Raw genomic sequence first — 14,300 nt, 5'->3', positions numbered from 1 at the left:
TGAAATCCCATAAGAAACTTCACTACTCCTCTTTCTAAATGCCCTGCACACTTATGCAATGTACATTCAAATATTATCAAAGCAACTGCCAACTCTAAAGACATAGGCTACATCATTATTGTTTTCAGCCTGCCTCTCTCTCTTTTTCTCCTCTCAGATTTCTTTTCAAAATCTGTAACATCTGCTCGTTGTGAAGAGTGTGCCCATAATCAGTATCACCCTAAATATTTAAGACATATCCACAACACAGTCTCTGACCTGTTTAAATGGATCGCTGTCTGAGAGTTCAGAATTTTTTTATCCCTAGCCTCCCCCATCATGTTTCATAGCTCTCTTAGAAAGCTTATACCAAAGTCCCCTTCACTTTTCTTTTCCTCTGCCTTTACTCAACCACTTCTTCCCCATTTTAGTTATTTACACTATCTTAATGACATCCCCAAGTAATACAGAATCAAGTATGCAGTGGGAGCTGAAAGTGCTGATGGAATGGAATTGAACTGTCAAGCCATGTTCCTTCCTATTTCTTTCGGCTTTGAGAAGATGACGCTACTCCAGCAATAAAAACATGAGTGGTTTTGTTCAGGAACAAGACAGAGGTGGGAAAATCCCCTGGATTTAGCAGATCCCACCTAAACCCTAAGCAAAGAGATCTCTGAGCTTCAGCAACCTTGATTTCTCTCATCTCGCTTTGGACAGAAACCTGGAGCCAATGCCATCAGAAGGGTGAGAGGAAGTGCTAGAGACAGGACTAGCATCAAGGAAGTCATGGACTTGGCAGCTCTGCAATTTGCTGAGAGAGGAACAGCAGCAATCAAGGAGGCTGACAGACACTCCAAGATCTCTCAGAAGACTCTTGACTGCAATAACACTTCTCAGAGAGCTCAGAAAAACTTTTTCCTTCAACCCGTCCTTATATTGCACCATTTTTCACTTTTTCCCAACTTTATACTCATTCTATTTCTATACTAATTTACTATCCATCATGTTTCTTAAAAATTATCATATTCGATCCAGTAATCCCATTGAGTATCTACCCAAAGTAGAATAAACCTTTATATGAAAAAGACACTAGTACACACATGTTCATCGCAGCACTGTTCACAACAGCCAAGTCATGGAACCAACCTGGAACCAACCTAAATGTCTATTAGTGGTTGACTGGATAAAGAAAATGTGATATATATATATATATATATATATCCCATGGAATATACACAGCCATAAAAAAAGAATGAAAAACAGAAAACCAAATAACCCAAGTTCTCACTTAAAAGGGGGAACTAAACAGTGTGTACACATGGACACAAAGATGGAAATAATAGACACAGGGGACCCCAAAAGCGGGGAGGGTGGTGGGGGACAAAGGTTGAAAAAGTGTCTATTGGATACAATGTTCACTATTTGGGTAATAGGTATACTAGAAGTCCATCCCCACCAGCATGCACTATATCCATGTAAAAAACATGCACATGTATCCATTGAATCTAAAATAAAGTAAAATAAGTATCTATAATAGAAAAAAAATTATCTTATTTGGTCAACATTATATATCTTGAAAATATTGATATCTGAATTCAAGTACTAATAATAACAGTAATAATATTTGCCAGTCACTTTTCTAAGCACTTTTGTTATCTCCTTTAATCCTCACAGCAATCCTGCAAGGATTAGTAATTTGCCCAAGGCCATAATGAGTAAATGCCACAGTCAGATTTGAACCCAGGTCTCTGGCTCCTGAGTATGCACTGGGTAAATTACTTGGCCAAAGCCTTGCAGTGAGTAACAAGAGTCAAACTCTGGTGTTGTGTGGCTCAATGTTCTCTCCACTGCACTAAGCTGCTACGCTCTCTGACTTGAAAGAATGCTCTTTTTCTTTCCATATGCCTGACCGTACTTAGGTTTCAAGAAACAGCTTATATTATATCCTGCCACTTTACTTAATTCAAATAGCTTTTATATAGCATGTTTTATTTACAAAGCACTGGTTGACCCATAGAGAAAAAGATCCTCTGTCTTCACATCTTTGGCCATTTGAATTACATGTATATATTCATTCGATTGACAAAAATTTTTAAACATCCACTAGTACTAGGGCACCGTTTTAGGCCTTTCAGATAGGAGAGTAAATAAGACAAACAGCTCACACCATGATGGGAAAGACAGATGAGTAAAATATGGAGTGATACTAAAATAGGAAGGAACAACTCAAGAGGCAGTAAGTGCATATAAGAGAGGTAATTAACTCAGACTGGGTTGCTAGGGAAGAAAAACACTACTTGCGTCTAGGCCTTGAAGGAGTAATTGAAGTTATCCAGGTGCAGGAATGGAGAAGAAACAAAATGTACAAAAACTAAGCACTCCTAGTCACAAAAGTGAGAGAGATTGTGATACATTCAGAGAACTACAAGGACTATAGCACAGTAGGACTGTGCTCTTTTGTGTATGTGCAGCAAAGAAGAGAGAGGTTGGAGCACAAGGCAATTGGAAGCACTGAATGTCTTTATGCTGGAATGGACTTGATCAAAGTTGCATTTTAGAAAGGTCATTCTAGCAGTGAGGTAGAGACCAGGTTGGAAGCAGGCAAGTCTAGAGGCAGAAAAAACAGTCAGAAGCTGCCATGAATGGTGATGGCATGGACTGAGGAAGTAGCAGTGAGAATGTAGAGAGCTGGGTAAAACTGAGAAGTTTTTGGAAAACAGAAAGTCACAAAGATTAATTAGACATAAGAATGAGGAAGAAACAGGAACCAAGAATGATGACCACGCTTCTGGCTTGATGATGGAGCCACATGAACAGCTTCTCATCACACTTGGACAACACTGATTGCGGCCTTCACAGCCTATCATGTCTGGGTCCTGGCCACCTCTCCAATCCCATCTAGGCTTTGTGTCACTCAGCCCCACTGGCCCTCTTCAAGCATGCCCCACCTTCCGGCATTTTCACCAGATGCTCCCTGTACCTGAAGTAGAGTTTCTCCAGCTCTTCACATTCCTGGTTTCTTCTTTCCATTCAGGTCCATACTGAAACGCCACCTCTCCTCACAAGGACTTCCCTAACTATCCTATCTGTTATTTTATTTTTATTTCCCAGTATTTTCACTCACTATCTGTATTTAGTTCCTTTATTATTTGGTACCTGCTTCCTGCTGTCTCCCTACCTTCAAAATGTAAGCTTTAGGAAAGCAGGAAGCTTGTTTTGTTCATTGCTTTATCTCCAACACCTTGAGCAGCACCTAGCATAAGGTAAGGAGTCAGTAAATATTTGTTGAATGCCATGAATGAATGAATGAATAACTGATTGCATGAGTGAGTGGGGACCTCATTGGGAGAGTAGTTTGGGGAAGTGCAAGGAGTTTGATTTCAATATGAGGTACTAGAGAGGTATAAACCAATAAAAGTACATGTATCCATGTAGAAGATAGTTAATATGCAGCTCAGGACAGAGTCTGTGCCCGAGAATGGGTTCAGTCACCACCATACAGATGGTAACTGAAGCCAGGGGACTGAAGGAGAATGCCCAGGCAGAGACCCAATAAGAACGCAAAGGAGCTGGCACCTAGAACAGTACCTGCAAAACAGTAAATGCTTCTAAGTATTTATTGTACAAATTAACAAATGAATGGATGGATATGTTGTAGTCACTTGCAAATACATATGATCCTATCAAACACTATATAAGTTTCCATTGGACATCAACTGTGGGCCATTTATCTTTTTAACGTTTACAGCCTACTACATGGTTCAATAAATGCCAGGTGAGGGAATTTACAATATATTACGAATTTTTACCATCTCATTTTTTCCCTAACGTGTAGGTGGATTCAGAAGATCTGAGTCAATGTGAGGTGGGCTGCACGACCGCTCACAAATATCTACTCTCCTGTCCCTGCCCCACCCCCACCCTGTGGAATTGGCCGTCTGATTGGTTTCAGCCAAAGCCCTGTGAGCAAACATGATGCCCCGGCTTTAAATCTGATCATGTAGTTGATTTAGTCTCTTGGGTTCACGACCACTGCAATGAGAGGTCCCAGACAGGAGTGGCTCCTTTCAGTCTAGGGTCCAGAAATGTCTGACCCATAGTCATCCCGCAGCCTGGGCAAAAGCCACAGCCAATCCACAGCCACAAGTAACATAAGCAAGAAGCAATTTTTCTCTGGTGTAAGCCACTGGGATTTGACAGTTATTACTGCAGCAAATGTTGGCTGATTCTTGGACCCCCAGAAGAATCAGGGGGTCCTGATTCTGGAATGGTAAAACGAAAGTGCAGACCTCAAGATGAGGACTTCACAGATAAATTCCATGTCAAATAACTCAGTCGAGAGATAGCCCTACATCCTAGATCCATGCTACAGGGAAGTCCCAGCCAAGAGAATGTCATTTTTACCTTACCTAGTGACAAGTGTCCAACTGAAAATTAATGGTTGGATAACACAGGAACTTAGATTCATTATTAAATGTAATTCAGTTTGAATCTGCTATTGTTGACTCTGTTACAACCCCCATGACTTATTTCCCCATCCTGTATTCAGCCCCCACTCACGAACTCTGTTTTAAGACTTTAAGACTACAGTTCATAAGCTTCTCTGAAAGAAAACTCAATAAAACTATAAATAAAAAGATCATTAAAATTAAAATAATAATAAAAATAATCAATTTTCATTTCTTTTACAGTCTTATAATTCCTATAGATTTAATCAAGTCGTGAAATTTTATTTATAGAAAATTATAGATGAAGAAAAATGAACTGAAATGTATTTTCCATTCTTGCTTAATTAAAATGATTCCCCCAAATAAAACAGTATAAATACCTGGATTTAATACCATATTAGTGCTAGCCATAGCTACATATTTTCTATGATGTGACAATATTGATCTTAATATTTCTGTCAAAAATTAAATATGAAATAGTATATTGGGAAAAAGCTTGTATACCAGCATACAATTAACCTAGATACTCATATTCACATCTTTCAGCCAACTCTTCTAATTATGGACAATAAATATCCCCAATGCAATCATCTGATAATAATAACAATTACACATTAATAACTATAATGAAAAACAAAATCCAAAGAAAATGGGTTAAAATTTACTTTGCAATGATTCCCAGTTTATAAGAAAAGAGAAATGCCATTTTGAGGACTCATATGCCAAGCACCATCCAAGGCACTTTCTATATATTCCCCTCCATTAACAATAAATATCTAAGTGAGGAAGCATATATATTATCTCTGTTTTACTGATGGGGAAAATGACTCAAAAAGATTAAGTTGATCAAGATTTTACTTACTTTTCTAGAAAGTTTCCTCTAATTTTGTTTGTTTGTTTGTTTGTTTTTGTAGAGATGGGGGTCTCACTATGTTGCTCAGGCTGATCTTGAACTCCTGGCCTCAAGAGATTCTCCAGCTTTGGCCTACCAAAGTGCTGGGATTACAGGCATGAGCCACCACGCCCAGCCTGATTTTGAAACAAAAACAATGTTACATATAAATTATAATTAAGACTAATATTCAACTTTATCTTAAAATCACCATAAACATCATACTTACTAAACTATAGCCAATACACCTAGATATCATACTATGCCAAGTTCTCTCATGTTTGTTAAATGAAACACAGTACTTTATAGTAAACATCACTTGTGATAGTATTTAAGTGACACCCCAGGGATGTGGGCCAGAGGCAACACCCCCATGACCTGGTGCCATAGGGGGAAGAGGAACACACCAGAAAATAAACATATATCCGTTTTGTATGCCAGTATATCCTAGGTAATTATGCATATAACCAGCACCACTCTACAAATGACATGATTAGAACTTGAATGGCTAACATTTCACAAGTGCCAGAAGAGGACCAACATAGACACCAACCTCCTCTTAAGGAGTTTCATTTAAAGGCATTCATTATCAATGGAGAGAAAGAAGTTATCACTGAATTCTACTACTTGGGTAGCAAGTTCTCGGACAGCTGCTGGACAGATAAAGAAGTTGCTAGCCAAGTCAGCAGGAGGACAGGTAGAATGGAACACCAACACAGCATTGGCTGGCCAATCAAAGGGTGGTTCCTTGTGTCAAGTCCATGACATGTCAGAATGTTTAGGATCTGCCGTAAATAATACATTTAGAGTCTTGAAAATTGGCCATAGAGTCACTGAGTCACACTTCACCAGCAGTCTATGGCCAATATTCAAGTGCCAGAACCTATTCTATAACCTAATATGAAGCCACGGGGCACTGCGGTCACATCAAGTAAAATATGGGCTTTGGAGTCATAGAGCCCTGAGCTCTGAACTGGCTCTGCCACTGACTAACTGGGAAACCTGGGGCAAATTGCTTCATATCCTAAGTCTCAATATCCTCATCTGTAAAATGAGACTATTGCCTTACCTTCCGGGCAACAAAATAAATACAATGGCATAGGTAGGACGCATGGCACCTAGCAAGTCCTCAGTAAATGGCAGCTATCTGTTGTTTATTATTTGATCAGCTTGGAAGTGGTATTCTCAGCCGTAAAGATATTCTTAACCAGATGTGGGATAGATATATGATATCACAAAAGTTGCTGCAAAGTGAACAGAATGGAGACAAGTACCAAAAGTTTTACAAAGGCACACTGAAGCCCAGACTCAAAGAGTGTTCTTTCTACCTGCAAAATGCTGAGAAGTAGCCCCGCCACCACCACAGTAGAGGACATGTGTTTGGATGCCTCACTTGTGGCAACAGTATTGGACAGATTGTGAAAATGAAAGCCTGGGCCCCCAGTAAATCAGATCTGATCATAGTTAAGAGAGTCCTGAGCCACAAACCAAGAAACAGTTTTCATAGCAAATTACATCGCAGAAACTGTTAATCATAGAGTGGCCTCTTCAATCACATCTGCCCTCGAGGCTAGCATCATCACTGGTGGCACCTGAAGGACAATAAAATAAATGCTCCATCAGCCCATTGTGAATAAAGGTGAAAAACCCACGCTGAGAGTTATGAGTACTCACACACAGAGCTAAGAACAGCAAAAGAGACTTATCCATCAGAGAGTCTGATTAGAAACGGATATGTGAAGGAACATTCAGGGGAAAAATGTCATAGGCTCCCTCTGAGAAGCATTCTATACATTTGCCCACAGAGTCAAAAATAATAGAAAATGGTGACCCTGATGTATACAATTTACTTGGATTTTCAAATATCTTTAGATGAGGCTTTAAGTCCTGGGGTGTTTTACGCCCAGACACAAAGGTCTCCTTAGTGGAAAGGCATCCACACATTACTTTGAATCACATCAAACTTTCAAGACCCATCCACAGAACAAACACTGAGTGCATAATAATGTAAAGTCAGAGTTTAAACTTGTGCCATAAGTCTCAGCAGGAGAAAGGATACCAGAGGCAGATTAAAGAAAGATTCAGTCATATGCAGTCTCTTCCAGAATTCCTGCCAGTAGAGGAGACCTGGTAAGGCAAATGCTGATGAAATTCCAAGAGCTCCACCTTTCTCAGGCTGAACTGCAGATGAGGGAGCATGCATTCTTTGTGCTCTGAGCCATCTCTCCTTTCTTCTTTCATTTTTCACAAAAGGAAGACACTTTGCAAGACCTCATCTGTTTTCATGCATATACGAATGGGGATGCCTTAAGAAAAATAGCCAGCTTGCTCATTTTCAGGGAAAAAAAATTATATATATGTTTATAATGTATATATACATGCATATACACATATATGCATGCATTTGTATTTATACATACAAATGCATGCATATATATATGTTTATATCCACACATACATACGCTCTTAGATCCATGCATACACATAAACATACAGTATATAACCTTATTTAGACCTACTCCACTTTTTTTTAGCACCTCAGCCCAATTTGGGAGGAGCAGGTAGGCTCTGTACATGTGAATAAACGTTTCCCATTACAAATATCCTACGGTAAATGGCCTCCCATTACCAAACGCATGATCATCTAAGGCAAGCAAACACAGACTGAAATTCCGAACATTGAAGTATTTCAAATACTTTCATTTTCTCTCTCTCTAAATTCAAGTAAAATATAAAATTTTGGAATTGAACCATTGCCACTGAAAAAAATGATGTGGAATGTATATGTTTGTGTGTTTTCGTATATCAGCCAAGCATTTAGACAATTAATAGCAGGAGAAAATGCACTAAACTTTTATAGGTAAAAACTCGTCTTGATCAAAAACCACAATGATAAGAGTGTGTGTTTTCATAGCACTTTAGAATGTTTGAAATGGTTTCTGCCCTCAGCTGTGGCACAGTGAGGAGGCAGCATCGTGCGGGAGACAGAATAACAAGTGTGCAGCCAATGGGCCTTGGCTGGGGCCTCACCCTGCCACTCACTAGATGTTGGAAATGAAGTTTCTCTTCTTTCAAGGGCAGACAGTCATACCTACTTCACTTGGTTGCTATGAGGCATAAATAAGAAAGCATCTTATAAATGTTAAAGCACTCTGCAAACAATAAGGAGAAAAACAAAGTCTTTATAACTACTCCAAAGTAGATGGGACAAGTGTTATTACCTCAATTTCACAGAAAAACTCAATACAGCTACGTGATGGACAAACTTAGCATTCTGTAAAATCCAAATTGGTAAATGGCTGACTCTAGATTGCTTCTTTTACAGCACAATTTCTCATTTTTATTATGAGTTATTATGATCATATATTTTAAATACCTTTGGAACAAACTACAAATACACAATTTCTTCAGATCCATGTTTTTACAATGTCATGATGAATTCTGTAGTATGTCTAAGACTCCTAGAGAAATTATTTGTAAATTGTGAAAATGAGAAAAGTTACATAGATATATATTTTCAGTCAATTCACTGAATATCTACCATGTTCACTACCTTGTGCCAGGGCCCTGGGGGGATAGCAGGAAGATGATGAGATCCTTACCCTCATAGAATTTGTATTCCCCTGGAGAAGAAAATCAATAATCAATCAAACAAGAAAAGGACATAATGTGGTAAGTGTGCTATAGAATATAAATGGGGGTTGATATTGAGAATAACTGAGGCTGGGGTGGGGGCAGGGAGGAAGGAAATGTTAAAACAGAGGGTAAGAGAGGCCCTATTTGAGACAGGACTTTTACAGGAAGTCCTCAAAGATGAGGGGGCCCGTCTAGTGAAATATGGAGGAAGAACATTTCAAGCAGAAAGAGAACCAGGAGAAAAGCTAGAAAGGACATGATTGAAGAACAGTCAGGTGATTGCCGCAGGGGAAAGGGCATGGCCTGGGGCCACTGTGGTAGAGACTGAGAGCAATGGATGGAGTAGAGATACATTCTGGGGGTAAAGTCACCAAGACTCAGGGATGGATTGGATGTGTGGGAAGAGAGAAAAGGATACAAATTTGCATTCGAGTAGCTGAATGTTTTGTAAGTAATAATTAGAAAAGGTGAGATAACTGAGTTAGGGAGGAAAAAAATCCAAGTACAACAGATAGCATGACAAAAGAAGACTTAAAAACATTTTTTTAATTGTGGTAAAATACACATAGATAAATCTTGCCATCTTAACTATTTCTCTGTCTCTCTCTTTTTTTTTTTTTTTTTGAGACAGAGTCTCGCTCTGTTGCCAGGCTGGAGGGCAGTGGTGCAATCTTTGCTCATTGCAACCTCCCCCTGCCAGGTTCAAGCGATTCTCCCACCTCAGCCTCCTGAGTAGCTGGGACTACAGGCATGCGCCACCATGTCCAGCTAATTTTTGTACTTTTAGTAGAGACGGGATTTTACCATGTTGGTCAGGATGGTCTCCATCTCTCGACCTCATGATCCGCCCACCACAGCCTCCCAAAGTGCTGGGATGACAGGCGTGAGCCACCGTGCCTGGCCCATCTTAACCATTTCTAAGTGTAAAAAATTCAGTGTCATTAATTACATTTGCATTGTTATGTATCCATCACCACCATGTATCTCCAGTACTCTCTTCATCTTGCAAAACTGAAACTTCTTACCCATTAAACACTAACTCCCCATTCTCCCTTCCCCTGGGTCCTAGAAACCACTATTTTCTGTCTCCATGAATTTGACTATTCCAGTACCTCATGTAAGTGGAATCATTCGGTATCTGTCTTTTTGTAACTGGCTTATTTCATTCAGCATAATGTCCTCAAGGTTCACCCATACTGTAGCACAGGTAAGAACTTCCTTTAGAAGGAGATATTTTTTATGATGTGGCCATGGACAGAGTAAGGGAACCCACAACAACATCTATCTGGGCCTCAAATTGAAAGGGAAAGAGTAAATGTTTTATGATAGGTTTATAATTAGAAGGGGATAGGGGATAATTTATAACTCTTAAGTACCGGAAAGAAGAGTTGGAAAACATCTCCAGGTGCCTACAGCAATTTCCCCTAAGGCACACTGAACAAAATGAAGATCATCCCAAACTTTCTTCCACCTCGAGCATCTAAGTCTCTCCAGGTGTGGGACCCTAGTGGAAATCAACGTTTCAATTCAGTTCAGCCTCTCTTACCAAACATGAAGGTATACCTCTTAGATAACAGTAAAGGAGAAGAAAAATCAACTTTTACAAGAGATTTCCCCCCCAAAAAAAGCTTTAACATAGCACTCTGTAATTTCCAAGCTTATATTTTCAATTCAGTCATTTTTCCAAGAAAATGGAGGTTATCAAAATGATTGTTATTATCCACAACATTTGGTAACAGAAAAACAACAGGGCCATGTCCCATGTTAGTTTCTACTGCCATCTAGAATCAGCTCTCAAACAATTTCTATCACTTCTTTAATTCACCCAGGAGGAGGCTACTGACAACAGCTGTCCTCCACAAAATGGAAATCCTTAATCTCCAAATACTTGGACAAAGAAAGAAATTGCAGAAGACTTTGAAAAGAAAGCTAACAATTTAGATGTGAGTGACTAGGCTATTTTTCTGACATTTGATTTCACTTGATTCCTAATCTCACGGAGGTCTTTAGTTCAGAAGAGAGGCTTCAGAAATAAGAAGGTGAGACCAGGACATTATTTTACAACTAAGTATTAGTACAAGGAATTTTGTTAAATATTTTATTTGCTTATTCACAATAGGTATATTACATTTGATGCTATGTCTGCTGCCGATTGCAAAGAATTCTATGCCTTCATTCATAACAGGTACTGAACAAGAAGAAAAGGTAAGGTAACGACAATATAGAGTTATTTTTAATCTGCAGCAGATACAACATCAAATGTAGTATAATTAAACAAATAAAATCAATATTCCTCTTCATTAACATTCTAACTTCACAAACTTAAGAATATTACCCATGAATATCTAATTGCAGTTTTCCCTCATGAAGTTCTATTTTGAAACCTCTGTCAAACTGAAATTGGGCTCCCTGATCACATTAGTGAGCAGAGTTATTTTAGGAATAAAAGATTCTTGTCTTAAATCATTAAGACATCGCCTTTATGGCCCAGCATACTTTTAGCAACTGCTGGAATCACTGTGCCCCAGAAGTCAAAATGAATTGCAGGGTTCAATATTATTTTAGCAAAAGTCAAGGGTTGACAATATGGCAAAGTCTCAGAAACTCAAATTAATGTAAGAGAGGACTTTACAGAAAGTGCTATTTTGGGAATGTTTTATATGAACAGCATGGTCTAGTCTCAAGAGGCGTGGACCAATAGTCACGAACTCTGATGTTCTGATTCCTTTGCCAACTAGTTATGTCATTTCATGAGTCCCTGAACTTTTTCAAGGCTGTCATTTCTCATCAGACAAATTTCTTCTTCTAATTTACGGAGCAGATAAAACAAAACAGGGTAGGTGCATAGGCTTTTAAAGCCAGAAATTACTAAACCTCTAAGGTATTATTAAGTAAAGCTAACTACTGGGTAAAAATCATCAAGCAAATATTCTACAATATCCTGCAGTGGCAGGGAGAAAAAAAAGATAAATTGCAACAAACCAGGACAGAGGTGTGGATATAAATTAAAAGGCTCTTTTTAGTTTAGAGAAACAGCTTTGAAGGGCGGGGGTTCTAGCCAACTCCCAAATACACTCAATCTAAAAGATCTCACGAAGGTGGATTCTGTTTTAGGAGCATGTTGGGCAGTCACAGAGTTCTGAAATGGCAGCAAGCATCCTCCATCCTAGGATCAGCCTTCCAAGTTGAATGTGCCTCCTGTGCACCTCTAAGACAGAGACCCCAGCAAGAGCTCTGAAAAGCAGAGCATCTGCAACTCCACCAGGCCAGGGCCCTGAGAGGCCTGCAGCACAGCTAGAGACCCATGAAACTGCTGGCCACTGAGCTCAAACGAGGCAGAAAACAACCTCTCCTTTCCTCAGGAAAGTATTCAGAGGAAAGTTTTTCCAGTCATTGCTAACTACGATAATTGCATTTGACATTTTAAGAGCACAATGCAATAGCTAAAACATGTCAATGTAAATGACTCGCAGTAGGAAATATCAATGTGTATGCATTTGAAGACCCATTGCTCCTTTTTTGAGGAAATGTGCCTCTGAAGTTTCTCACAGTTGAAAGTTTGGGGGAAAAAAAAGGTCTGAAATATACCATGAAATTTTGAGTAAGAATAATTTTTATAATCCAGTACCAAATATCCTAGAAGATAAAATTGCTGAATTCGATTATATTGAGTAACTTATGTAATAAGATAAAGTATTTCTCTACTACATAGAGTAAAATTTAACAACTTAAATTAGCCACTACTGTTCACTAAATAACCAATGCATGTGATAATAGAACATTAATATTATTACCTTAAGCAGAATGTTATTTTATAAAAATTAAGTATGTTGTGGTAAATTAACTCTCCATAGCTCCATACCAATGTAGTCATACATTCTTATTCCCTATGCCTCTTTATAAGTTATCCACATTAATAAAGAAAAAAAGGAGAAGGAAGGAGGGGAGGAAGGAAAGGATGGATGGATTATGTTTGTTACTTTAATACAATTGTCTTTGGTTCAAATCTCAGACTCACCACTTGGTAGCTATGAACAACTTATTTAATGGCCTTAAGCCCCAGAGTCTTAATCTGCTGTAAAATAGAAATAGCAAAGGTACCTGCCTCATAGAATTGTTGTGAGAACTAAATAAGTTATTCCATATACAACACTTACCTCAGTGCCAGGTACATACAAGTACTCAATCATTCTTACTGTTTTGATGTCAAATATTTTCTATTAAACAATTAATCTCACTGTTTGCAAGATTCTTTTGATATCATTAAAAACAGCTGAAAAGTTTAATAAATATTTATTAGCCCTTCCTTATTTCTTTTGCTGTCTTTCTAGCAAAAATCTCTAAAGTTTTATGAATAAAAGCTTTTTTTCTTTTCGAAAGCAACAAGAACAACAAAAACTTGGAACTGAGGTGGAAGATTTCTAACAATAATTCCTAGGATCAGAGAAGAAAGACAGACATAATTTTCATTCTCTTCCTGGTAGGAAAAGCTGGCTAATATGGAGGAAGGGATCGAGCTACAGGCTCAGAGAGCAGAAGTGTAGCTTTAGGCATTTGGTCATCTGTTTTAGAGCCCTTGACTAATGCACATGAGTTTAATTGGTTGGCGTGTGTGTGTGTGTGTGTGTGTGTGTGTCCACATAGTTGGGAAATAACACAATTGCATCCTAAAAGCAGGAAACACAGGCTGGGTGCAGTGGGTCACGCCTGTAATCCCAACACTTTGGGAGACCGAGGCAGGTGGATCACTTGAGGTCAGGAGTTTGAGACCAGCCTGGCCAACACGGCAAAACCCCATCTCTATCAAAAAACACAAAAGTTAGCCGGGTGTGGTGGTGCATGCCCAGCTGTAGTCCCAGCTACTCGGGAGGCTGAGGCAGGAGAATCGCTCGAACCTGGGAGGCAGAGGTTGCAGGGAGCCAAGATCGTGCCACTGCACTCAGGTAGAAAGTATCCCCAGTGTGCTGCAGAATGGTAATCAGGCTAACTTACAGAAAGGCTTTTTTAAGAACACTTCTCACCCTCACAGCTAGAGAGACAACCAAGACATTTGCCCCAAGAGGAAGCATGAGATCTACACTGCAAAGAATTTACCAACGCAGTGTATAGTTCCAGGGTAGAAGTTGGTCCCCCCAAAGTGAAGCCGTCCTTCTTTTGGCATTTGAAAAAAGCAGGGCATACCTCAAACACCCTCACGTGAAGTTGGCCAGTTTAAAGTCCCCACCAATCAACATGGAGCCCAAAGTCAGCCCTCATCACAGAGAAGAAGACCCACTGAATCGCCAAAGAAATCCATTCTTGCTACCCAATTTTGACCCAAACTAGTTTATTCTTTATTATTTTGT

The 14,300-nt window shown here is 39.1% G+C and overlaps 1 protein-coding gene and 1 long non-coding RNA gene across 2 annotated transcripts in view; both read right to left on the bottom strand.

Moving 5' to 3' along the window:
- LOC134732637 (uncharacterized) overlaps positions 1-7,007 on the bottom strand; it is a 242,452-nt gene extending 235,445 nt beyond the window's left edge. Inside the window, exons 1-2 of the long non-coding RNA XR_010115980.1 lie at positions 5,873-7,007; positions 5,290-5,456 (exon numbers count right to left, since the gene is read on the bottom strand). This is a non-coding gene — a long non-coding RNA (uncharacterized lncRNA). The remainder of the gene's footprint in view (positions 1-5,289; positions 5,457-5,872) is intronic.
- Positions 1-14,300, bottom strand: part of HS6ST3 (heparan sulfate 6-O-sulfotransferase 3) — an 807,361-nt gene that overhangs the window by 704,991 nt on the left and 88,070 nt on the right. The gene's annotated exons all lie outside the window — the stretch shown is intronic.

Source organism: Symphalangus syndactylus, chromosome 15, assembly GCF_028878055.3.
Source record: "Symphalangus syndactylus isolate Jambi chromosome 15, NHGRI_mSymSyn1-v2.1_pri, whole genome shotgun sequence".
Lineage (NCBI taxonomy): Eukaryota > Metazoa > Chordata > Mammalia > Primates > Hylobatidae > Symphalangus > Symphalangus syndactylus.
Note: the sequence above shows the minus strand (reverse complement) of the source record. Positions and strands in the feature narration are given on the sequence as shown.